The sequence below is a fragment of the Oryctolagus cuniculus genome, chromosome 18, assembly GCF_051225735.1.
Source record: "Oryctolagus cuniculus isolate XC-2025 breed Fujian yellow rabbit chromosome 18, ASM5122573v1, whole genome shotgun sequence".
NCBI lineage: Eukaryota > Metazoa > Chordata > Mammalia > Lagomorpha > Leporidae > Oryctolagus > Oryctolagus cuniculus.
The window spans coordinates 63941874-63968467 of record NC_142884.1 but is presented as its reverse complement, the minus strand read 5'-3'; the positions used below and the strand labels follow the sequence as shown (position 1 = coordinate 63968467).

General features: G+C 48.4%; 1 long non-coding RNA gene across 1 annotated transcript in view; it reads right to left on the bottom strand.

The window, feature by feature from the left end:
* LOC138846800 (uncharacterized) overlaps positions 1 to 26594 on the bottom strand; it is a 773267-nt gene that overhangs the window by 129422 nt on the left and 617251 nt on the right. The gene's annotated exons all lie outside the window — the stretch shown is intronic.

Sequence of the window (26594 nt, the reverse complement as noted above, 5' to 3'; positions counted from 1 at the left end):
CAGGATGGTTTTGTAAGAAAATCAGAGGGCTTACCCTCTAGGTCCCCATCTCCTCCAGACCCTAACAGGAACCTAACATGACAGCTTCAGCTTGGCCCAGCAGACAGGCAGGTGGAGGGAACGTGGTTGCACAGGGCAGGAGCCGTCCAGGGCCCCAGCGTCGGAACCATGGTCCCTGCTGGGTAGCTGCTTGTTTCAGTCCATTCTTCACTCTCATGCTCCCACTCAAATACCCATCTCTTCCCCCACCTGCTCCAAGAGCCCCCGGCCCACCTCCCTCTCCCACCATCTCATCTTTTCCAACATATTTCCATGCCCACATCCCATGGCCTAAACTGCCCCCCTGCCTCCCCCAAGCACTTCATTGCTCTCAGGGGAAGCCTGAAAAATCTAGACCCACCCACAAAGCCCTGCCAAAGCTTCCTCTTGGGACTTCACCTTGACCCTCACACGTCACTCTCAGAGAGTGTTCTGCTGCTCCTTGAACCTTCCCAGCTCTTCCAGGACACTCTGTCTGGCTGCCCTGCCCTGGGCACGCCCCCTGGCCAACTCTTACCCTCAAGCAGGCATCAGTGTAGGAGCCCCTTCTGCAGGGAGCCGCCCTGCACTGCTCTGCATGGGTTTGCAGCAGGCAGCAAGTTGCAAGGGCGTGATGGAGCTACAGGATGGACAGGCTACATGGTAAGGGAGAGAGGGAAGCCTCGGCCAGGAGCCCACAGCAAACAGCTTCTGCAGCAGCCTGCTAAAAGTGGGATTGGAAGTGGATCCTTCCTCAGTCAAGCCTGGAATGACTGCAGCCCTGACCAAGACTTCGAATGCATCCTAGGCAGGGGCTCAGTGCCAGGGTCGCCCAGCTAAGCTGTTCTCAGTTTCTTGACCTCTAAGCTTAGATGGTAAATATTTTAAGCTGCTAGGTTTAGGGCAATGTGTTACATAGCAACAGATAACTAACCCAGATTACGTCTCATCACTGTATGTAGTCACTCCACAGAGTCTAAGACAGCGTATGCTTCAGGGATCAATTTTACAATGGGTATTGATTGTGAAACAACTCTGTTAAGCTGTGGGAGGCACAGAAGTGCTGGGGCTAGGAGACTGGGCTCTGAGGTCCGACTACTGAGGACCGATTCTGGCTCTATCACTTGCCAAGTCTACCGTTGGTTCTTCATGTGTGAAGGGACTATGGGTTTTCCTTATACATCCGCAGAGTGGACATGATAACACACGTCACTTTATAAAGTGGCTGAAAGGATTAAACAAGACAAAACTTGTCAGTGCTTGAAATACTACCTGGTACATGATAAGCATTGAATAAATGCCATCTATTATTCATTAAACACATTTTGTTATTTTATTTACCTGAAAGGCAGAGAGAGGTAGACAGAGAGCTTACCCATGCTCTACTACTTTAATCCCCAAATGCAAGAGCTGCGACCAGGCCAGGTGAGAGCCAGGAGCCAGGAAGCAAGTGGAGGTCCCACACATGAGTGGCAGGAACCCAGTACTCGAGCATTACCAACTGCCTTCTGGGGTTCCCAGCAGCAGGAAGCTGGAGTTCGGACCAGAGCTGGGACTTGAACTCAGGCACCCGCTATGGGATGTGAGTGTCTTAACCACTGCCTCAGATGCCTGCCCCATGATCGTTCCGTTAAGGCCAGGAAGAGCAGGTGTCATTTGTGGAAATCGAGGCTCTCGTGTTCGCTGAAGAGATGCCACAGCTCATGACGACCACACAGGATAACAGACAACTGATGCCAAGCCGTGCTCTTTGACAAAATCAAAGAATTTAGTGGAAGCAAACAGAGTTGGGTTTTCCTGGAATGTTTTACAGTCAAATGTTATATGTATGAAAGATCATTAGAATTCCACTGAGGGGCCGGCGCTGTGGCGCAGTGGGTTAAAGCCCTGGCCTGAAGTGCTGGCATCCTCTATGGGCACCGGTTCTAGTTCTAGTCCCGGCTGCTCCTCTTCTGATCCAGCTCTCTGCTATGGCCCGGGATGGCAGTAGAAGATGGCCCAAGTGCTTGGCCCCCTGAATCCACGTGGGAGACCTGGAGGAGGCTCCTTGCTGCGGATTGGCAGAGCTCCCGCTGTTTTGGCAATCTGGGGAGTGAACCAGCAGATGGAAGACCTCTCTCTCTCTCTCTCTGTCTCTGTCTCTCTGTAACTCTTTCAAACAACAAAAAACCTCTACTGGGCACCAAAGGATAGAGGAAGGAGAAGCAACCAAGATCCTGGCCTGAGCCACAAACCAGCAGGGGGTGAGTGGGAGGAGGAGAACAAGAAGCTTGGCTGAAGAGGAGGACGCAAACTGGGGAGAAACAGTACCAATTAGGACAGCTCCGGGACTCCAACAGCAAAGCCTCCAATTCCCTCCTACCGGATGGGGAACTCTGGAAATCACCGTGGGGACGCGAGGGCTGGGGGCACGTGTCAGGGCCTGGGAGAGGCCAGAGGCTGCCTGGCTGTGTGCTGTGTGCCCAGGGAGGCTGGCCGGAGGGGCTCCAATGCCGGGCTGTGAGAGGCTCCCTTCACCCCCGAGGCACGGAAGCCCTGAGGCGTGAGTGTTTGCAAGTTGGTACGAGCTGAAGGTCAAGGGAGCATTGATTTCCACCCTGAGTCGTGGTAGAAGCTGCTAATTTGATAAGACAGAGCATTAAAGATTCAGTGTGTGTGGGTATTGATCATGGGTAGGTCTTGTTAGATGGTTTTTTTCTGTTAAATGATCAAACAACTATTGGTAGAAAACTAAGTAAGAATTACCCACCTGCACCTTGTGTGCGGGCTGAAAGCCTGAGTAAGACGTGAACACACAGCTGTGGAGCAGACGCGTGGCAGACGGAGTTTGCGGCTTATCAGTTGTGTGGCCTTGGGAAAGCTGCTCGCCTTCCCTGGGCTGCTGGCGCACTACACGATGCACCATGGGAGAGCTCACATCTACAGCCAGAGGTGGCTGTGCGCATTAAACAGGAGACAATGAGAATATGAACCACAACAAGGGCATGGTGTATAATCTTACCTGATTGCAGCCGACATGCCCAGCATATTCTTGTTTTATCTTCACTACCATCCAGTGAGGAGACAGAGGCCCAGAAGCATGCACCCCCCCTCCCCACACACACAGAGGGAGCCAGGATTGGAGCTGGGTAGCCTGTGTTCAGAGCTGGCGGCACTGACCTGTGAGAAGGCAGCTTTTACCTGTCTGTCTGTCTAGCTAGCTAGCCCTCTGGCAGTGTGTGGTATCCGGATGCTAAATAAATGCTGAGTGACTAGTAGCCATATATGGTGGTGGGGCAGCTAGAAGTCCATGCTGCCTCTTCCATTAAATGTTTGCAAACTGCTGGGATCACAGCTGTGATTTTCTGATGGGACAGTTCAATTCAGGCAACGCAAAAGCAAGTAAAATAATGGAGGGTCGCAAGCACCCCAATCCCCCAGAGTTACCAGGTGAAGAAGGGAATAAGAGGAGGGGAAGATAATGAAAAAATGAAAAGGCAGGTCTAACGGCACACAGAGAATGTGGGTAGCTTTGGAATCTGGAGTATGAGATCTAGGAGAGCTCATCAAAGCTCCGGAAGTGTCAGAGACACCATGCAACACGCGTGAGGCCCCGTTCCCGAGGGAGCCATCTGGTCTGGAAGATCTGAAGAACCAGGGCAGGAGTCTGGGTCACTGGTGGCCCCCAGCACCTCTTGGGACTCAAGCCCCTGCTGGTCCTCTCCTACCCTGACCTTGAGCTTGGCCGTGTCACTGGAACGTGTCAATGGAACACTGGCAAATTCAAGCCAAGGAGAGACTTGAACGTGCTGCACGAGGGGCGTGTCCCCTTGGAAGCCACCATCCTGCAAAGAGCCCTGGGCTTGTGTGAGGACAGAGAAAAAGTACAGAAAACACTGGAGCTCCAGCACAGCTCACAGCTGAGTGCACCCTGGGAGGACCTCAGCTACCCCGCATGGCTAAGATCGTGACAGCTGATCACTACATCTTGAAATGCTGGCTTGCAGAAGTAGACAGCAGGGTGGCCCGGGAGTGCAGTGGAGGATGGCCCAAGTGCTTGGGCCTGCACCCCATGGGAGACCAGGAGAAGCACCTGGCTCCTGCCATCGGATAGGCTCGGTGCGCTGGTCGCAGCACGGTGGCCGCGGTGGCCATTGGAGGGTGAACCAATGGCAAAAAGGAAGACCTTTCTCTCTGTCTCTCTCTCTCACTGTCCACTCTGCCTGTCAAAAATAAAAAAAAGAAGAAGTAGACAGCAGGAAGGACTTCCGTTTCTCTTTTAAATCTTATGATCAATGATGCAAGATGCATCGGAATCACTTTTCCATTTTTTTTTTCAAACACAGAATATCCCAGATGAAGCTGACGTCTCCACTCTCTGCAGAGGTGGGAAAATGAGGGGTTTGTTGTGCATCCATCAAAGAAGTTTTAGAACGCTGACACAGACGGGTACATTGCCTCTGCCTCTTGAGATGACTTTCACCTGCGACGCTGGGGAGACACTGAAGCGCTCACGTTTATGCATTTGCTGATTTGAAGACAAGAGTCCCCTTGTGATAACACACCCCGACCTGGCCAGCAGAAGGGATTCCTCACCACCTTCAACACTGACTGTTGGATAAAAACCAACTTGGCCCCAACCAGGTTATCCATCCCCCTGCCTCCGTGCTTGTAACCCACGTGTAACCCACGTGAAACCCACGTGAAACCCACGTGAAACCCACGTGTTGATTTCCTTTCTGAGCACCCTCAGAGGAGGAAGTGCCCACCAGGGACTGAGCAGCCAGCTTTTGTTTTCCTCATCCTCCTGGGAAAGTGGTTCCCACATGATCTGTAAGAATCTCGGCAGCCAGTGGTGCCCTGGCTTCCCAGCCTGCCCCTTCCCCTGGGACCTTTTCGCCTACTGTGTTGCAGACCTCGCCAACATCTGCACCTGGGGAAGGCGTCAGAAGCGGCTCAAGTCTCTGAGAGCTCCCGCGTTTGCAAAAGGGATGCAGGAGCTGCCACGATTCCTCGCTGTGACCTGCTGTGGAACCTCCCTGTCCTGAGACAGCTGAGGTCAGGCTTGCCGCCTGAAGGCTTGGCCAGCCCTGGGATGGCCCAGGGACAGAGTCGGGGGGCCAGAGGAACAGTCCAAAGCATCCCTGTCTAATTCACACCTTGGCACCAGCTCACGGGAGCTGGCGCATCCAATTTACAGCCGGAGTGTCTAATGGGTGTGAGCCCCACCGGAGGCGGGCGGCACACTTCACAGAGTGCCTGGAAGGATCGCCGAACGTCCTGCAAATGAGTCCTAAAGAAACATCCAGAACCACTGATGAATTCGTCTGACATCTCCGGACCTGATGGCGGAGGAAGCCGGGGGAAGAGGGCACCTGCCCACCGGCCAGCGGCGCTGTCCTCAGGAGCCTGTGCCCAGGAAGCCTTCCTTATCTCTTGGAGGTGCAAATGGATAATAGCATCACCCTAATGTGGAGTTGGCGGGGACACACAGGCAGTCTCATTTAAGCAATCTAACATAGCGAACAAAGCACTGCCAAATAAAATTCCAGGCAGCTCTGTACCTCCGTGAGCATCCTCCTTAGTCTGCATACAAATGAGAGCTACCAAAGTTAAGTTTAAAGACCCGCCCCCCTTTTCTGGTACGTGTTGTACGTGATTGAGAAAGTGGCTGGGGTGCAAGCCTCTGGCACAGTGGTCGAGTCACTGCTTGGAAGAGCTGCCTCCCATACTGGAGGGCCGGGTTCAAGTCCCAGCTCTGCTTCCGATTCCAGTTTCCTGCTTGTGTGCATCCTGGAGGCGGCAGGTCCTGGCTGGAGTATTGGGTCCCTGCCACACATGCGGCAAACTCAGAATGAGTTCTGGGCTCCTGCCTTGGCCTGGTCCAGTCCCAGCTACCGCAGGCATTTGGGGAGTGAACCAGCGGATAGAAGATCTCTCGCCTCTGTCTCTGTTTCTCCACCATTCCAATAAAAAACAAACACAAAACAAAACCCAACCACACTACTTTGTAACTCACTCCATCAAGAAATGCTCTCTATTTGTTTACCAAATCTGGGCCTTGGGTCTTTCTCTGGTCAGCAGGCTGCAATGCAGGGGACACTGTGAGAGCTCTGGTGGCTGGGCCTTTGAAGACCTCAGTGTTGGACACCCAAGCTCAAGTCTGAGCAAGCCTGCTGGAAGATGGGGTTGTGTGCATAGACAGCTGGCCTCCAGGCCACCCAGCAGCTCCCAAAGAAGCCATAGCCAAGACCAGCTGAGCCTGACCCAGGCCCACAGCACTTCCCCAGTGAGCTAGACTGTGGACCCACAGAGGCACACATTGAGCAAGTGGTTGTTGCTGTAAAATAGAAAGTTCTGGGGTAGTTTGTTACGCAGCAAAAGCTAACTGTTGTGTACCTTAGACACGACACTTGCTCTACCAACACCTTTCCAACACTGTGCTATCTGTGAAAGCAAACATGGTGACCTCTATTTTCCCGTCTCAGCTCCTTCATCTGACTGCGTGCGAAGCGTGGATGGGTGCTTGCCAAAGACACGGTGAGCAAAACCACAGTGTGAAACAGACTTTTGTTGCTGGCACTTTTTTTTTCTCCAAATGAGGCAAGGAAGAATGATAAATAAATAAAATACAAAGAAAAAACTCAATTAGACCGTGTCTTAATTATCCAATATTCTTAATTAATGGGGCATGGATTGATGAATTTTAAAGCATCCGTATGCTCCTTCCACACACCCTTCAACAAATATTTATTTAGTACATAATTTGCGATGTGTGCTGTGCTCACCCCCAGGATATGACGGATAAACAAGATGGATAGCATCCGTGGCCTTGTCGAGCTGCAGAAATTTAGGCCATTAGTTCTGTGTTACACAGAATTCATTTCATTTTAGAACTGTGGGAAGGCCCTTGGTTGGTGTCTCTATAACAAATGCTGGCTCATCCTGAAACAAGGTGTTTTCTCTCCTGTAATTTGATTTTTGTGTCTTTATTTTTTCCTATTCATTTAAATTTTATAACTCATTCAGCCACTCAATAAATTATTTTTGAGTGCTCTGTCTGTGCTTGGTGGTAGGTATATAGAAGATGAACTAGATGAACACGCTCTGAGCTCTCCATCTCACCAGACAGAGAGTATGTGTATAGTCATGCCAATAAGGAAATAATTACCAGTGAACCCTGTGTTACAAAGGAAAGGCACATGGGACTGTCACGGGAGAGCACAATGCATCATCTTTGTAGGAGGTGGCCTCGCAACACCTGGCACAGCAAGCAGCTTTGCACAAGGCCATCACAACTGAAGCTGGTCAATTTTAGGATATTCTTTAAACATTTATTTATCCATTTATTTTAGAGACCGAGTAGAAGAAAAAGAGGAAGAGATAGAGACCTTCCATCTATTGGTTCATTCCCCAAAGGTCCACAACAGACAGTCAGGCTGAAGCCAGGAGCTGGAAACTCCATCCAGGTCTCCCACATGGGTGGCAGGGGCCCAAGTACTTGAGCCATGATCTGCTGCCTTCCCAGGCACATTAGCAGGAAGCTGGATTGGAAGTGGAGCAGCCAGGACTCAAACTAGTGCTTTAATAAGGAATGCAGGTGTTGCAGGTGTCACAATGCTGGTTTCTTGTTAGGTGTGGTTTTGAGAACGTGGGACTGTGTTCTAAAGAGTTTATGGACTCTGTTAGATTCTTGGCACTTGGGGCTGAGTGGTTCTATCTGCCTCTTTCCCCTGTCCCAGAGTTGCCCTTTGGTGGATGGGGTGGGTGTTGTTGGGAGAGCTGCGGGAAAAGTTCTGAGAGGTCTTGAATTGTTCCCTGTGCCCCACTGACTGTGGGCAGCAGCTGCAACCTGCGCCATCTTCCCACCAGCAGAATGAGCACACGTGCCTCTGCCACCCTGCTCAGTCCCTCTCATCACCAACCCTCCTTCGCCACATGTCCGCGGGGCCTCCGGGGTGCCCTGTGGCACACTGCTCCTCTCCCGGGCAGGTGGTGAAGATCACTGAGACAGTCTGTGTGAAGTGCCACGTGCTCCAGGGAGGGAGGCACTCTGCAGGAGGAGTGTGAGGGTCGTAATTACTCCTTTGCCTCCATGGAGAGGCCACGGGGACTTGGCATGGTGCCACCCCCTTATCTGGAGACAGCTGCTGCCTGGCTGGGTATGCACTTGTCATCACAGACTTCTCTGCTTCCCAAACAGAGTGCTCAGCTCCGCGGCAGGCACCGCCCGCTCATCTGCCTGAGCTGCAGTAAGTGACGTACAGATGGGGAATCCTATCTGCACCCCAAAGCTATCAGTCAATGTCGATTCCTTCCACAAATATTTACTGAGTATCTAAGGTGAGCCAGTCACGAGTCTAGACCCTGCTGAGGTCTGAGAGCTTTGAATGGAGGAGAGGAACTATTTAGGAAACACTAGCTCGGGGGCTCGGCACCAAGCCAGGCAACATCTCATTACTGCCTTTACAGGTGGAGAAATCGCTGTTCAGTGACTTACAGAGAGGGAGGGAGGTGGTCCAGGCTGGAGCCAAGACTTGGTTCAGTGTCAGCCCCCCTTTCCCAAAGCCACGCTCCTTCCAGGATGCTCTGATTCTCCAGGGACTTGTAAAGATGTCCACCAAGATTGATGTCCTGAGGCAGGGCACACAGCCATGGCACCCTCTGACCTGCAGCTCACTATGATTCACGGTACCCCAAGAAAGTCACACTCACCCCTTCTGACCCAAGAATCCCCTCCTTAAACAACATCTTCGCTCCATCTAACGGCCAATAGGGATGCTAGATGCAGCTGAGAGGAAAGAGGTCAGGCAAGGACACCAGCACGTGCAGACCCACAGTGGCAAGAGAGCTCTGGCCCAGTGCACTCTTGGGGAAAGGGAAGAGGTCCGAGAAAGGAAAAACCAAAAGGTACAAGAGGAAAAAGAGAAAACTGATGGCGGCAAGAGATGGGACTGGATCAAACCTCCAGCTCCGAGCAGGCAGAGGGGGAGGCACAAGGACATCTAAGCTAAGGAAATGAAAATGATGACCACCAACGCTCTTCAAGACAGTGGGACAGCTCTGACAGTTCCAGTGGGGAACGAGCAGTGCTGCTGGCGCGCTGTTTGCTGAGACGTTATTTAAACACTGGACACAACCCAGTGTCCAGCCAGAGGGGGCGCCTATGAAGATGCCAAGACAGTTACAAGGCGGGAAATGATGCAGCCATGGGTAAGGATTATGAAGATTTTTGTAGGAAAATTTTGGGGAAAATGCTCATGGTATGATGCAGTGGTGGAATACAAATCTGCCTTGTTTTGACCCTTCTGTGGGGGAAAGGGACAGAAAGAGATGGATGGGAAAAGACATGGGTCCTTGAAGACTGTTTTGAGGCAGGAGAGAAAGTCTATGGTACAGTGGTTCTAAAAGGCAATGCACAAATCCCATGGATGACACTTGGTAGGTATTGCTGACAAAACTGTGTGTGCACGTCAGTGTGTGCATACATGTGAGTGTGTCAGTGTATATGCATATGTGTGCGTGTGTGTACATGTCAGTGCACACAGGTGTGTGTCAGCACATGTACATGCATGTAAGTATGTGTGCATGCACATGGGTGCATGTCAGTATGTGCATGTGTGTACATGTACATGTCAGGGTGCACACGTGTGTATGTGCACATGCAGGTATATGCACACACATGCATGTCAGTGTTCATGTGTGTGCATGTACATACATGCATGCGTTTACATGTACATGCCAGTATGCCTGTGTGTATGTCAGCATGTGTGCATGCATATGTGTGTATGTATGAGTGCATGTGTGTGCATGCTTGTGTGTGCATGTGTACATGTCTGTGTGTGTGTGTGCTCGTGTATACTTGAGTATTCCCTGGGGTGAAGTGGGGGCTTTGAGATTTTATTATTTCTTAGAGGGGTCTATGATCACAACCAGACTACAAAGAGCAGTTCAAAACAGTTCACATTTCATCCTCTGTTTTGGTTGGGACCCTAAAGTTTCTGGAGATGGCTGAAAAGTCCTTGTATCTACCATCTCTCACCAACTTCCTGAGGACATGGTATAAGAGCCCATGTTGTGACTGATTTGAGCCCTCCTTCCTTGCACTGGATCCAGCACTGGGGGTGACCACACGTGCACACACACAAACATACACACATACACGTCCTCACTTACAGTGAGCAATTCTGATCCTGTCTGCCAGGTTCCAAGCAACTCACCAGGGAACTCTTCCGAGGAGCAAACTGACCTTTAACTAAAACCATCTCAGTGACCTCATGAAGAACTGCTAATAGGAAATGCCCTCTCGCTGAGCAGTCACTGGGAGAACTGGGCTCCGTGGCTCTGGAGCGAGCCTGAGGTGCACAGGACAGATGCTGTGAGACCACTGAACGCAAGCGGCCGGCTGCTCAGGAGACCACACGCCCCTCAGTCATGCTGGTGCACTTCACGGTGCGGGCGGGAGGAACAGTGCGCGATAAAGAAAAGAAAAATGGCCACTTAGAAAAACTAATGTTTCACCGCTTCTGAATAATTTAAAACAAGGGTACATTTTATGGGGTCACATGTCTAAGGCGGTCCACACGGCCATGAAAACATTCTGGTGTGGTTCCAACCCAGCCCACAACCCTTCAGTCATGGAGGGCTGACAGGCGCCTCCTCCTTCCCGCTGGAGAGCAGGGGGCTCAGGTGTCTAGGGGACTCAAGGCCAGGCCTCCCTGGGTGTCATCCCTGCGTCCACCACCAAGCCAACTCCATGCATTCTCCAAGCCTCATTCCCCTCACTTGTAAGATGGGCAGCATCCCGAGCATGCTGCTGGCAGGGGAGCTCTGAACAAATGCACACACAACACTGGACACGGGATATGAGCACTTGGTAGGTGTGTTCCTGTGGTTCTCTATGGAAACAATTGTGGGGTGATGACAGGAAGGCCTTAATACCACACCCCCTGCCTACCACACAGGTTTTTGTGTGGATTCAATAAGCTAACAGTGAATGGAAACGCATGAGACACACAGCCCCTGTGAACTCCCACGGAGACATTGGCATGGTGGGCAAGCCCCCCGCCTGCGTCTTCTCCTTGTGCAGGTTTGAAGCTGCCTGGTTTCCCGAAGGTCATGGGCTCTCGGTTTTACTTGGGGTCTTTTCTCATCTGCAAAGATCATGCGAGGGCCATCCCTGCAGTGAGCTGTCCTCCAGGCTGTAACTGAGCTTGCGATGAGCCTTCCTAAGCTAAGGGTTAACGTGTCCCCAGACAGAATAGTATTTTAATTCAACAGAACTCGGTAGTTATTGAACTATGATAAATGCTAAAGTGGGAGAGATCACACTTAGACATAAGAAGTGTCACTTGAGTCACTTAAAATATTATAATGTATGGCTAATTGCACCTTGACTATATTATCCCATGCCACGAAAACACTTCAGACTCGCAAGTAAGGTACCATTTAAAGCCCTATTTTGGCATGTAACAGGTAGCGTTCTCGAGTATAAATGTTGTTCAAGTACCCAACATCCGTTGAGTATCTATTACACACCGAACGCTTTGTCCATATTAACTCATTTAATCCTCAAAAAATTAACTCTCTGAGGTAATTATTAACACATCCCGTTATAACAGTAAAGAAACCGAAATTCAGAGATCCCAAGCCACTTGCTTAGGGTCATAGGGTTGATACACAGTAGATGTGAGATCTAATTGTGGGAAAGACATCTCCTGACTCTGTCGCCACAGACACAGTATGACCCCTACGTTCTCATATGTATACTTCAAAACATTTGTGGGGAAATGGACTTCAGTGATAAGTCTACTTGGGTATAAATTTTTTTTTTTGAAATTGTTGCATTTTTTTCCCTAATACACAATGGAAGATCTCTCATATGCTTGGGTTTCAACAACTTTTTCTTTTTTTAAATTTTTAAAAAATTTTTTTGACAGGCAGAGTGGACAGTGAGAGAGAGAGAGACAGAGAGAAAGGTCTTCCTTTGCCATTGGTTCACCATCCAATGGCTGCTGTGGCCGGCGTGCTGTGGCCGGCGCACCGTGCTGATCCGATGGCAATAGCCAGGTACTTATCCTGGTCTCCCATGGGGTGCAGGGCCCAAGTACCTGGGCCATCCTCCACTGCACTCCCTGGCCACAGCAGAGAGCTGGCCTGGAAGAGGGGCAACCGGGACCAAATCCGGTGCCCCTACCAGGACTAGAACCCGGTGTGCTGGCGCCACAAGGCGGAGGATTAGCCTAGTGAGCCACGGCGCCGGCCTCAACAACCTTTTGCACCCATATAACCTTATTGTTTGCTTCCATTTTCTGCACACCTTTTGAGGCACACTCTTCAGTTTCAATGCTGACAGTGAGGACGCTGGGTTACTGAGAGTGCTGAGATGATATGCGAGGAGCTCACAGCCCAGGGCTGGAGAGGCACATGGCATTGACTTTGGAGAGGAACACTCCCTAGGCCCTGCATGGGTTTAACATGATGGAAGCCGCACAGCGCCACAAGTCTAGGAAGTAGATCTGGCCATGTAATTGGTATGGCCCAAAGGCAAAGCAAAACTGTAGCATCCACGCTAAAAAAATTACTAAGGATTTCAAGATGGCAACAGCAGAGCCTCAGGCCAAGCAGGGACCTTTAATCTCTGGGACCTGTACAAGTGCCAGAGTCACAGGCCCATGAGGTCAGCACTGGGGGCTGTCTGGGCTACTCACAGACTCTGTGGCCACGGCAGAGCGCTGCAACTTTCTCAGTCTCTGAATGTCTTCCCAATAATTCAGAGACCACTCTTGGCTTGCAGGATTTTGGAGGAAGGTAGGACTGATGGGATAGATGACAAAGTCTGATGGAAGCACGAAACAGCATGGCAGCAGTTCTCCCTCCTGACCACGTGGCAGAGCCACCGGTGAGCATGTTGAAAATGCACATGCCAGCAGCTGGTGGTACTAAGGCAGAGTCAGCTCCCGGAGGGTGGGTGTTAATGAGCTCAAGGCACCCCTGACGCCTGGCCAGGATCAGGCAACACTGCAGGACTCAGCGTGGACACTGTTTGTAAAAGAACATTCAGCCTGTGGACCCAGGACGACGATGCTCCTGCCTTCGTCTTGAGATTTCAGTTAAGGCATAACTGAAGGGCCAGGCCCCTGGAAGCTCACTCTGTGAAACTGGTTCAGTATACCAATTGGTCAGTCGGTCAGTGATACGGCTTAGGACACGCAAAAACTTGCTTCTATATCAGTAGGCAAGGAATTCTTCCTCGCTGGAAACTGAGACGTCAAGGCCAAAGTTTGTTCCCTGAGCTCTGCACCTGCCACACCCCGCCTTCAGGCTCCTGGCTGCCATGTAGCCAGAAAAGACCAGCGCTGGTGAGATGGGAGATGCAATAACTGTAAATCCAGGCTGCACGGTGATCACCTCCATGCCACCTGGTGCATGTCACTGTAACTCAGCCGCAGCCCCGGCGTGTCTGTTTCAGGGAGAGACAGAACGGCTGCACCTGACAGGTCACACGCAGTCTCTCGTGAAAGCCACTGGACATTTTTTTTTAAACAGAGTGAGTTCTGCCTGAATATTAATGAAGACGGTTTTCTATGAGAAGACAGGTTAGGGGTAGGGGAGAACTACATGGTGATGGTGGCAAGGCGAAGCCGGGGGCATGTGTGCAGCCATTAACAGGGTGTTAATTGGGTGGTACATGAACATAAACAGAAGCTCCGAGGTGCCTGCAGTGGTTGGCTTATGCCCAGCAATGCTCATGTAACAGCCCTGTAATATGGTGCAGGCATGAGTCAAATCTCCTGGGTTGCTCTCCTCTTAGGAAGCACATCACTCGCACATCTTGTTGAACTGAGGGACGTTCACCTGCGAGGATTCAGGGTGAGCCCTTCCGACTCCCAACCTGAAGGCTGAATGCATTTCCCAAGATCTCGTAACGGGAAGCAATGCAGGCAGGACGGGCAGCTCCGTGGGCCAACAGCACCCAGTGCCTTGGCTGCAACGGCTCGCTGCCCATTCTGCCTGCTGCAGCAAATGCCAGTGAGGTCTGCAGAGGCAGCTGCTTCTGAGCGGCAGCTGTCCTTTATCATGCCGCCTTTAAACATGGCTTCTTCATCCTCACGCCGAGCCCATGCTCCGCACCTTGCTCCACTTCCTGCACTATTGCTGCCTGAGTTGGGGCTGTGAAGTCAATGTCACCGGCAAATAGTTCAAAGCCTGTCTCGCTGATGGCGATGCCCTTTCCCTCCCATTCAAGGTCTCAGCCCAGCCCCTCTGGGCGAGCAGTTAAGATTTTCAGTGGCTGCGAGCCCCCTTCCCAGACCTCTTCACTCTGTTTCAAGCCTCAACATCAGTGCTGTGTTCACATGCACCTGTCACACGGATTTTTCTACTCGTTCCACTTCCAACATCGCTTCTATTTCCAAGAAGTCAAAGGGCTTTTCAGAGTCCATAAAAGTCTATGTACACAATGGCATTTTATACTCAGCAGTCTTCCCTGGGACTTTTTCATTTTCTGCAGGTGATCCTGAGTTGAGAAATGACTTCTAAATCCTGCCTACTCTCAGGGCTGATTAAAGTGGAGAAGTCCCTGGAGCCTGCCCACCAGTACTTTTGTGAAGATTTTGCATAACTACTGAAAACAGTTTAAAAGATCATGTCTGTGATCTATTAAACAAGATTTTTTTTAAGGGTGATAAAAGGTTTAAAAAGAACACATGACACAGAAATGGCTGGCTTCTGCTTATTACACATTAGAAATGATAAGAATAACCCGTTTACCACTAATTGCACGAGTTGTGTATCGCATAGCACTTGCCAGAAAATGCATTTGAATTCGGCTAAGCCCAAATCAGAGATTAATGGGTAAATAATTAACGGGATTTTATTTAAACTGGATTTTAGTAGAAGTCATTCAAAGGTTTTATTCCTTGACGCATGTAATAAAGTTATTATAATTTATTTTCAGTAGAATGATGACTTGCTCCTCTAGATAACAGGGGAGGGAAATGTAAAATTTGGAGACGATGCTCTTTGGCTGGCCAGAACAATCAGGCCAAAATGGCTTGGAGGAGGAAGAGAATTTTGCCTGACCCCAGGGATGTGGCAGAGAAGCACAGCATTGGCCAGGGAAGCCACACTGCTGGCTCTTGGGGGCATCGCCCCAGAAGAAACAACACAAAACAAAAATAGTAATGAAAGCCTCAAAAACCTCACACCCATCTGTCACACACACACGCCTAGCGACACCTGCCACTGAAACACCCACCCTTGCACACAAACACCTCTGCACACACCTCTTCCCGGCCAGAGTCACTACCGGTGGCGCTCCCACCCTAATGACAAAACACGTCCCGATCCTGTCAAATTGCTTTCACAGAGTGTAATGAGCCTAGCATCCAGAGACAGCTGGGCAGCAGCTGCTGGTACTGAGGCTTCAAACTTTTCCAGAGTGAAGAATCAGAGACACTCGGGGCTGGGAGGTTTGCAAGGTCCCCAGATTCATTTCATTTGTTAAGAGAGCAACCGTCACAGCACGGCCTCAGCTCCTGCCCTTCACCTGGTGGAGTGGCGCCTCGTCTCACAGCCCCTTGCCTGAGCTGTGCTGTCTTTCACAAAACACAGCTCTGGGGTCAGGAATGTTTGCTAAAATGAACTTGGTGGGCACAGCTCAAGTCTGTTCTATCACTAACGACCCAGGAGGAAAGAAGACTGGCCCAGGCTGGACAAATTGGACCAGACTCTTAATACCACTCTGTCCAAGAAGGACTTTTGCAGGGGTAACTCCAAGAGTCTTAGAGGACCACGGTGTGAATAGAACACAGGGCTTGTTCCCTCCATGCAACTGCCAGCCACAGCTTCCATCCCCTGCCAGTCCTGCTGGAGTGCTGGTGGCAAAAGGACACCATGAGGGTGGGGCCTGGGCGGGCCAGATCCTCATGTGAGTTCAAAGGACACGGCGAGGCAGCACAAGAGAAAATTCTCCTCTCTGCCTCGGGCCATGCCTCTGAATTCTTCTTTGGTTCAGGAATTTACAAAGAGATCTTCACAAACTCCCTTCTCTGTCATCACTACCATACATGATTTCCCTATATAATACAATAAAGCGTGGCTGAAAATTTTGAGTTAACCCTTCAGACTATTCAATGGTTGTGTAAACTTTGGACTCAGTCTTCTGACAAAGCTATTGAAAGAAGTCGCGCTGTAAAAATAAACTCTCTGTTAGTGCAGCCGGGATTGACAGAATCTGCAAATTCAAAGCCATACAGTGCAAGTCCTCCTATGGTGAGAACAGAAAGTGCAGCCTGCAGGGGATGGACTGGGATACGGCTCATGAGCCAGACCCTCCGGCCCGGCTGCTGATCCGTCAGAATCAATTCTGCCAGCAGAAGCAAGGAAAACAGTCGGCAGAGAAGACAAGGGAGGCAGCAACAGGGCCAATGTGGAGCAGAGAGGCAGGTAAGTTATTTCTTAAATAACGTGTTTGGGGGTAGGTGTTTGGTGCAGTGTAAAGATGTCCATGTCCCATGGCAGAGAGCCTGGGTTGGAATCCTGGAGCAGCTTCCGATTCTAGCTTCCTGTGAGTGTGTGCCCCAGGGAGCCAGCAGCTGATGGCTCATGTACGTGGGTCCCTGCCATGCATGTGGGAGACCTGGACTGAGTTACCAGCCCCTGACTTTGGCCTGGCCCCATCCTAGCCATTGCAGGCATCTGGGGAGTGAACCATTAGATGGAAGACCTCAATCTGCCTTTCCAATTAAACATATTTTTAAATAAAGAATACATGTTCGGACTTTTCATACACACACACAGAGACACACACCATTCAACCATGCACAGATTAAGATATTAAAAATATTTAAAAATTACTGCATGTTTCAAACAGCAAGACCTGGCTTTGTCACACACTGAGTACTATGCTGAATCTACATAAATGAAAGGTGGACAATGCATTGTAACTCATCTAGAGATTACGTAAAGAACATGAGAGGGTGTGTGTAAGTTCCTTGGAAACACTATGCCACTTCACGTAAGCGACTGGCATTTGGTATCCAGGTGGTGAGTGTACCGGTACCAATCCCTGGCATATACCAAGGGATACCTCTACATCTATTTATCTATCCATCCACACAATGCAGATCCTACATGAAATTATATAAATTTTAAAAAACATTTGCTATGGAAAATAACGACCTCTCATAAAACTCAGTTAGCTTCAACAGCGATCAGTTCATAACCAGCCTTGGTTCAACTCTTTCTCCTTCTCTCCCCAATCAATCTCAGACACTCATTTCATCTATAACTATTTCAACAAGTATCTTTAAAGCCAAATGACACATAAGAAACATACCCACAATACTTTTATCACACCTAAAAAGACGTCCTCATCAAATATCCAGCATTGTTTGTATTTCCCAGATTGTCCTATAAATTTTATTTTTTAAGAGTTTAAGCTAGGATACACTTAGGGCCATACATGGCCAGGTTGATAAGCCTTTTAAGTCTCATGAGTAATCAGTGGGGCTCCCTTTTGTCCTTGGAAGGTCTGTATTGCTGAAGAAATTACAGCTTCACAGTCTGGATTCTGCTGATTGCTGTCTTTTTTTAAATTATTTTTTTTATTTGACAGATTTAGATAGTGAGAGAGAGAGAGACAGAGAGAAAGGTCTTCCTTCCATTGGTTCACCCCCCAAATGGCCTCTACAGCCGGCGCTGCGCCGATTCAAAGCCAGGAGCCAGGTGCTTCCTCCTGGTCTCCCATAGGGTGCAGGGCCCAAGCACTTGGGCCATCCTCCAGGGCACTCCCCGGCCACAGCAGAGAGCTGGACTGGAAGAGGAGCAACCGGGACTAGAACCTGGTGCCCATAGGGGATGCCGGTGCCGCAAGGCGGAGGATTAACCAAGTGAGCCACGGTGCCGGCTCCTGATTGCTTTCTTATTTAAGGTGGCTTGAACATGTTCAGTTGCCCCTCTATCTCCAGTAAATCGGTGGCTGGATCCAGACTTTGATCAGATCCACTTCTCCGCCCAGCCTGTGCCCCTGGTGGCCTCATGTTGTCTCTATCAGGAGGCTGAATGCCCTGTTGGATCTGTTCCAGATGTGAGTATTCATGAACTTTGCTTAGATCCATGATTATTTAAGGACTACAAAGTGGCACCATTTAGCGCCATCATCCTAGGCTTCTCCCTGGCTTCCTCCTTCTCTCAGAAAAGCAGGAATACCTTCACAGAAAGAAATTTCCCACGCTGAGTTTCCTTGAGTTTTAGGTTTCTTCCAGTCATTATGAATTCATGGGTTTAAACATATCTGTGGTCTTTCAAGCCACTGAAATTCACCATGGTTGTTGTCATCAGTCATCAGATGATGGCTTCTCCGGACAGTGGAAGTTTTTGAAGCTGGCTCACGCATTGTTTGTTTCCTGGTATAACAAAATGTTCCAAGCTCACCTTGTGTCTTTCCTGTCCCAGACCTGAAATTAGGCATTTCACTAAGAAATGCTGGGTCTTTTTGGTGAGAAGTAGTATTTTGAGTCCAGACTCTGTGTTCTAGGGCTTGCCACTGCTAATGGGTTAGCCATTGCTTCCAGGCCTTTTCAGTGAACCTAGCAGTGAGCACGCACACCACACACACACACACACACACACGCATGCACATACATACCACAAACTATATAAAATTACATAAAATATTTAGGCATATAGATTTAAGATAAAATATACATTCATGCTGACACTTCCTATTAAAATTCATAACTTCAAGTTTTATTTAACGTCACATATCTTGATCTTGCAACTGAATCTATTTCTGCCTATGCCAAAAATTCTCTCAATTCTCATTGACACTAATCTAAATAGTTGTTTGCTTCATCCCACACTGGATACTCAATAGTCCCAAAGTAGAAAAATATAACCATTAGTAACATCATTACTGAACACTGTAGGGATTGTTTTTGGCAGTTTTTCTGGTCCTTAATTTTGTATATCAAACCACTATGCTGTAAATGATTGAGATGAATCTCTTCGGTCATGCTATCCATTGGATATACCGGTAGGTCCACTGATTTCATCTTGATTTTGATTCTTCAAGGATGGCTTTTCAGATTTTACTTTTGTTTTATACTTACACAAACATTTTCCCACTTACAAGGTCAAGTGCAGAAAACAAAGAAAATGTGAAGAATTCTAAGCCCTGACCACCATCATTATCTTCTTCGTCCTGCTTCACTCTGTAAATTTGAGAAGGTTATGGCTTGTTCTCTGTGGGGCTGATTGTTCAGAAACATAGACAGCTGCTTATTTATGTTACCCTTGACATAACTTTTTGCTGTAAAGCCAATGAGTTATCTATGCTTTTGCTACATCATAGTTACTGAAGGCACCATTTTAAATCCTATAGCCATTCAGATTTACAAAGGTCATCATTGACTATAATTCTTTATCACTGTAGAAAATTCTGGAAAAAAATTATATGAGGTCTTGGGCTATTTTCTCCCTATGACCTTCAGTCACCTCATCCAGCGAATGTTTCAGCCATATCAGCAAGGCTTTCACCACCTACCTGCTAAACTTTAATTCATTTCATCTTCATGGAAGGAAGGAAAGCTCTCAAAGTCATTATCAGTTCTTCCAAAGCAGCACAACCACTCAGGACCCCTTAATGTTTGCTGTGTGAGAAGGAAGGCTGTGCTTCTTTCTCTGATGGCTGGGGTCAATGTTGCAGTCTTTGTTCTGAGTGTTAACAACTACAGCAATCAGACAGATGTTTCACACTTTCCAGGAAACATGGTTTGAGAGGCCAACGGAATGGATGGTTGGGAGAAAGAGGAACCTCCTCTTGTCTAGATGTGTCAACCAAAGGCAGAATGGACAGCCCAGGGGTTGTAGAATCTTCAACTCAACATTGTGATCCTCTACATGGTGGCTATTTTGCATGATTAAAGAAACTTTAGGCCAGTGCCATAGCTCAATAGGCTAATCCTCCACTTGCGGCACCGGCACACCAGCTTCTAGTCCCAGTAGGGGCGCCGGATTCTGTCCCGGTTGCTCCTCTTCCAGTCCAGCTCTCTGCTGTGGCCCGGGAAGGCAGTGGAGGATGGCCCAAGTGCTTGGGCTCTGCATCCGTATGGGAGACCAGGAGGAAGCACCTGGCTCCTGGCTTTGGATCAGCGCAGTGTGCCGGCCAAAGCACGTCAGCCACAGCGGCCATTGGAGAGTAAACCAAGAGAGAAAGGAAGACCTTTCTCTCTGTCTCTCTCTCTCTCTCACTGTCCACTCTCTGACCTTGAGATTTGTAGAACAGGAGAGTAAGCCCCACTATTTCCAGAAGTATTTCCAATGCCACCACTACTTTTGACAATTGGAGCAGTGCCCCAAGTGGTCTGGCTGCTTTAACTCTGTCTTTTATATAGTGACCAGATCAGGGAATTGGACTTAACAGGTATCAAGACATATTACAAACCTGCAGTAATTTTGAGGGTGTGGCATCAGCTCAGAGATAGATGAGACGTGCAGAACTGAACTGACAGCCCTGAGGAGACCCTTGCAGATATCCATGGCTGCTTTAGGATAGACGTGGTCCCGGAGACTGACGGGAAAGCAAGAGTACCACGGCCACATGAGCCTCTTCCATCTCAACTGCTATCCACAAACAACATGTGAATAGCTACACATATCACCATCATTCAACCATAATTTATTTAATCAATCCCTTATTGCTTAGCATGCAAAGTGCTTCTAATTTTCACTTTATACACAGTGCTGCAATAGAGACTTCTGTATCTAAACTATTCCACACATTCTTATTACATTCTTAGGATTAATTCTTCAGATAAAGAAAATAGATTAAAAAAGGCAATAGTTTTTAAAAAGGGAAAATCGTGGTCCACATTTCTAAGTTCTTTCCTGAAGAGTCTTTACTTTCCATTAGCAGCATTCAAAACAGTCAAAATCTTCCTAGGACAACACTACGAGTATCGTTACTTTCAAATCCTTTTGCATTTAGAGAGTGATGTAGAGTAGCTTATAGTTTTCAAAATTTGCACTGAAAACATATAAAGATAATTATTATTTCTTTTTCAAACAATTGGCCCTTTAAAGTTTTTCTTTTGTCAAATACTTGTTATCGTCCTTGTACTAGATACTGACTGTTCTTTCTCACATCACTTCAACCATCAGGAATATCTATGGGGAATGAATACCTCTGTCTCATTGTGTACCAGCTGTCACTGCTCCAATACTTTCTGGTGCTTCCTTTTTTAAAAAGATTTATTTATTTATTTGAAAGGCAGAGTTACAGAGAGGGAGGGAGAGAGGGAGGAAGAGAGACAGAGAGAGAGGTCTTTCATCCCCTGGTTCACTTCCTGGATGGCTACAACAGCTAGAAGCGGCTGATCAGAAGCCAGGAGCCATTCTCATATTTGCCTAACCCCAAATTTTATTACGATTCTGATGGAATTTTCCAATGTTTAATGACAACATCTTAGAGAAGTAAAGGTGTTAAGTATAAGGAGAGGTTATAATGAAGCCCGGTCAAGTGGGTGAGATAAGACATGGCTGGGTCACTATGGAAGGATTTGGCTTTCTGACTCTATCTCCCCACACCCCCAATCTGAGCTCTGGCTGGGGGGCACAATGGGCTGGTGGGCCCTGTAGAAGGCAAAGACAAATGCAGAATAAAGTCCAAGTTCATCTTTGCTGTTTCCAAGCCAGGTTTTCACCAGAAGGTCACTTAACCCTACCTGACACTAGAAATAGCAATTTATTCCCCAGGACCACCACGGGATTTTAGTTAGATAATATGTGTAGAATATACAAAATGCCTCCACAACACCAAACTCATACAAGGAAGTTAGTGTTCATATAGGCAGAAAGGGAGCCTATCTGGCTAGTCACCTCTGTCTTTGTATGAAGCAAGAGGCTGGGCCAGGTACGTCAGGACGACAGGGGACAAAGGCTGGGGTCTTCTGTGGGGGCTGTTGCTAAAGCTCTTTTCCTGCTCCAGAGAACTGCAACTCCACACCACAGCAGTATTAGTACAGATTAGCCTAGTGCATATTCAATGCCTACTCCTGAAGGAGGTAGCAGCCAGAGTCACCAGGACTCAGTGCAAACAACTGGCAAGGTTTAGAGCCTAAATACACAGGAATCACGGAAACTTCCGGTGAAACTCGAGTGATAGTTACATTAACTGGTTCTGAATGAGAAACTGAGAAGGAAGAGAGGAGACTGTAGATAGAGAGGCAAAAAAGAAAGCAAACACAGCAATACAGACATCAGAAAAGGTGGGAGTTAAAGTTGAATGTACAAAACAGAATGGAGTGTGCCATTATACAAAGCTGAAAAGCTCAGTAGGAGATGCAAAGCCCATAAACCTGTATGCAATACACAACCCTACAGCTCAATATATAAAGAACAAAAGTATATAAGGTGCTTCTGCTGAAAATAAAGTAAGAATTGGAGATATTCACACACATCTCTCAGAATTAGACACATCGAGGAGACAAAACAGAATAAGGTCAGAGGAAGTTAAATATTGAAAAACTCTGTAGAATATATCAATTGCTAAAGCTAACTTTAAGGAACCTGTTAATGTACTGAGGCAAGAAAATGAGATCACTGGTACTGAGAAAAATACCTACAATGATCTCTCTTGTGCTGGTATGTTCAAATATCTGGAAAACCCAGGCAATCCAAAGAATGCTCCAGTCAAATAAATGAGACAAGTTAGTATAGATAAATACACAAAAATCAACAGTTTCACTTTGTCTTGGCAAGAAGTACCTGGGCATGAGAATGGGAATAACGATGATGGAGATTAAAAACAAACTATGGAAACATTTAGGTACAAATTTCACAACAAAGGAACTGGACCCCAGCTGTGTATTCCTGTGGAAGTTGTCTTCTCTCCACTGAGGTCTGACTGCAACCCTGGCCTCAGAGTTTCCTCTTCTGTTTTCTTTGTTCCTTCTCTATATACACAGCACTTCCCCTCAGCCCTCTTAAGAGCCTCCTTCTAACCCTTTAAGTAACCACTTACTACTAGTTAATGTCATATATATTTTTTCCTGTTTCAATTACTGCTGTGGTGTCTGTCTCTGACCAGACCCTGACTACTGCAGACCTAAGTGAATTACTGACGACCCCAAATAAGAACTAAAGAAACAGAAAGATATTCCCTTCTCCCCCCAAAAAGAGTTAGCATTGCAAATATATCCATTCTTCCTAAAATACATAAATAAATTTTATATATCCCTAACTATAATTCCAATGAGGTTTTCATGTTTTGGGAACTGGGTTAAAAGAGCATAAATTCCAATGGAGGGGTAAGTACATACGAACAACTAAGAAAATCACAAAAAGTAAGAGTTGTGATGGGGGATGTGGCATGCCAAATACAAAGTCACAGCAAGCAGATCTGAATGGCACTGGCAAAGAGAAGCAGAGGTCAGGGAGACAGTGGGGAAATCTAGGAAAAGATCCTAGGACGCATTAGAATTGCATATATGACAGATGGAATTTCATTTCTGAGGGCACAGGGTGGACAGTTTGACTAAGAGGGCTGATACCAACACCAGGCATCTAGACTAGGGATTGGTGAGCACCTTCTGCAGAGTCAGAGAGTAGATATTGTAGACTTTCTGGCCTTTATGATATCTGCTTTTACCAAAAAGTTCTGCTGTGAGAGTATGAGAACAGCTACAGAGAATCCAGAAGTCAATGGGCATGGCTGTGTGACAATAAAACTTTATTTATATACACAGGCATCTGGCCTGTGGGCCATAGTTTGCTAACCTTTAATCTAGGTTTTCAGGGGGCAGGGGACTGTTTTTATACAAAGGGCTACTTAGATATTTACAGCATCATTCATGGGCCAATTTAAAAGTCAGCCTGCCATAGATTTATTGAATTACAAGTCCTACCTATGGTTGCCTTGGCAAGGTCGCACCAATTGGTTTTGTGGGCCTTATATGGCCTGTGGGCCTGATGTTCTCTGACCCAGGTCTAGAGGAAATTAAACACACCCTGCCTCTGAACCATTGCAAAAATAAATTCCAGATGGAATAAAGACTTACATGTAAAATATCAACCACAAAAACCTCTTAGAAGAAAAATCCCGGTGAACTAAGTTACAATTGTGTTAAGAAAGGCATCCATCCATCTTCATCATGCCAGGACACCAGTGGTCATATAAGAACAGCTGGGCAAATCTGACTATATAAAAATGTAAAACTTTTATGTGACAAAAAAGCCATAAACAAAGTCGAAAGAAAAACAAGACTTGAGACAAATGTTTGCATCGTGAATGACTGATACTGCTCATCCACAAAAGGCTCTTACCCATTGACAAGAAAAAGACAAACAACTCAACAGAAAATGGACAAAGGGTATGGATTTTTAGTTTAAGTGCAACTGGAGCCCTTGGAGGTTTTGGACGAGACAGTAATATGATTTATGTTTTACAAAGAGCACTCTGGCTGCTGTGTGGACAATGGATTGCCCGGGTAGGGGACCACTGTACAACTGGGATATGCTTGCAGAACCCAAGAGGAGACTTCCTAGGTGGTAAGTGTGGGCTGGTTTGGGGTGAACCCATCTGTGCCCAGCTCCCACAGCATGGAGGCCCAGGGGTCAAGAGTAGATGCCTTGATCTTTCCTCTATGGGGAGGTGAGGTGAGAACATGCTGTGGTGACTTTTCTCCAGTTTTCCATACAAACAAACATGTGCTCTGCTTGTCTGAACCTGAGCACTTGCTGCAGCCAGGGTCTAGTCCTGAGAAAGCAACAGTGGCCCCCACTGGTCATCCTCCTTGGCTCTGCTTATGGGGAGGGGAGGCAGTAAGACTTATTGTTATTAACATTTATTTATTTGAAAGGCAGAGTTACAGAGAGAGAAAAAGACCCCCCCCCCCCACATGTATCTTCCATCTGCTGGTTCACTCCACAAATGGCTACAATAGCCAGGCCTAGGCCAGGCTGAAGCCAGGAGCCAGGGGGAGTAGGAGCCCAAGCAGTTGGGCCATCCTCTGCTATTCTTCCAGGTGCATTAGCAGGGAGCTGGATCAGCAGTAGAACAGCCGGGACATGAACTGGGCCCATATGGGATGCCAGCATTGCAGGCAATGGGTTAACCCACTGCCCCACAATGCTGCCCACCCCCACCCCATTGTTGTTTTGAGGAACTGGAAAATTCTTGGTATGGTGAAGTAAGGTACAGGAGGACGGGGGAACACTGACAAATGGGAGGGGGCCAGAGCATGAGCCTGCAGCCACCCAGCGGGTGGTAGAAAGGGGAAGACAGCATTGAATTCTCTTTGCTCTGCTCTTTTTTTTTTTTTTTTTTGGACAGGCAGAGTGGACAGTGAGAGTGTGAGAGAGAGAGAGAGAGAGAGAGAGAGAGAAAGGTCTTCCTTTACTGTTGGTTCACCTCTCAATGGCTGCTGCAGCCGGCACACCGTGCTGATCTGAAGCCAGGAGCCAGGTGCTTCCTCCTGGTCTCCCACGCGGGTGCAGGGCCCAAGGACCTGAGCCATGCTCCACTGCACTTCTGGGCCACAGTAGAGAGCTGGACAGGAAGAGGAGCAACCGGGACAAAATCCGGTACCCCGACCGGGACTAGAACCCAGTGTGCTGGCGCGGCAGGTGGAGGATTAGCCTAGTGAGCCGCGGTGCTGGCCTTTGCTCTGCTCTTGAGGGCTGGGGACCCCATGACTGCCTGTGAGTCATTTTTAGACAAGAGTTTCTAGGTGGGAAGTGGTCCAGTGAAGAAACAGCAGGCATCTCCTTGACCAAGAAGTGGATTTGAAAGCCACACACTCACCTAGCACCAGGGACAGCGGCTGGCGTGACAGGTAGCAAGTGGGAGCATGGAGCCTGAAGCTGGGAGGCCAGCTGGGTGGCTCTGCACAGAGCCTCTGTTTTTTTCAAATGTAAAATAAGAAGCATCCTAAGCAAGGAGGCATCTCTAGAGAACAAGGGAAGAAGGCACAGAGACGTGAGCGGCCGGGAGGGGCGGCTGTGCTGTCATTCGCTGCGATGGGAAGATAGTGTCGCCACGGAGGGACCCAGCATCTGGCTGCTCTTTGAGGAGGCCTCGCCACTGCCTGACATCTCCTATGGAGCAGGCAGAGGAGAGCAGGCCCAGAGAAGTGGGGGGCGGGGCAGCACTGCTAGCACCCCTGCAGCTGTGTCCCTCGCCGTGGCACCCGACAAGGTGAGGAAGTTCCTCTCCACGACGGAGCCTCGGTCTGGTTTCCCAGCTGGTCTTTACCAAACAGCGTTGCCTCGCTGTGCCCAAGCACACTGTTCTGCATGCTGGGAGGAGCACGTGGCTTCCGGGCAGCACCTGCCACATGAGCACTCAGGAAGTCCTGGGTCCCTCTGTCACTTATGCACGCCTACAAGCCTCCTCACGAGTGGATGCTCCACACACTGTGCAGAAGGAAGCACCTGCTTCCCAATGAGCACGCAACTTCCCACAGCCCACCAGGAAGTGAGAGCCCAGAGCAGAGGTGACAACCACGGGAGTTCAACTCTGGCTATGGCATCAGATCCGCTGGGCCAGGGAATGGCCTGCAGCCTGATTTTATGAATGAAGATTTACTGATGCG